The 702-nt window shown below is 44.2% G+C and overlaps 1 non-coding gene across 1 annotated transcript; it reads right to left on the minus strand.

Annotated features, from left to right (window-relative positions):
• Positions 1-244: 244 nt before the first annotated feature.
• Positions 245-354, minus strand: LOC127217083 (U6 spliceosomal RNA). The gene has a single exon (XR_007834071.1). It is a non-coding gene; the product is annotated as a U6 spliceosomal RNA (small nuclear RNA).
• Positions 355-702: the final 348 nt, after the last annotated feature.

The raw sequence follows: 702 nt of genomic DNA on the forward strand, positions 1-702 counted from the left end.
TCCGCCCATAGCTCCACCCCCCAATGGGCGTGGTCAGTGCTACAGAAGGACTACCTCACTACAATTCCCCTTTTAGTCTAAAGAAAAGATTTAGGCTTAATACAAAACTATATACAAAACAGTGAATAACAAGTGTGCTCTAAGAAAAGGAAAATCGAGAACAAAATGACCTACTTATCTAGTCCTAGGGTGAGGGCATAATGGAGTTTACAATAGAGTTGTCCTAAGCTGGAAAACGTAAGTCAAAAATATGGAACGCTTCACGAATTTGCGTGTCATCCTTGCGCAGGGGCCATGCTAATCTTCTCTGTATCGTTCCAATTTTAGTATATGTGCTGCCGAAGCTTCTGACACCAGATATTGCGGTAAATAAGGATCAGGATAAACAAATAAGCCGAATAGATGTTTATTCAGGGAGAAATAACTTACAACCTAGACAGATGAACACCAGGAAATTCAACCCGATCCTCTCCTGTCCGAGTCACGCCAGAAAGAGAGCCTTCCTGGCCCCCCTCCGACCTCCTTCCTCAGGTCACCTCCGCCCATAGCTCCACCCCCCAATGGGCGTGGTCAGTGCTACAGAAGGACTACCTCACTACAATAGGAGGTCCTCTAAATGTACTTAGAACAACTGATATTTTACTACATCTCACAATTATGTGAACCAGGGACTTATACAGGGACTGGGTTTAGTAATCTTGT

This window comes from Phodopus roborovskii, unplaced genomic scaffold (genome assembly GCF_943737965.1).
Source record: "Phodopus roborovskii unplaced genomic scaffold, PHOROB, whole genome shotgun sequence".
Classification (NCBI taxonomy): domain Eukaryota; kingdom Metazoa; phylum Chordata; class Mammalia; order Rodentia; family Cricetidae; genus Phodopus; species Phodopus roborovskii.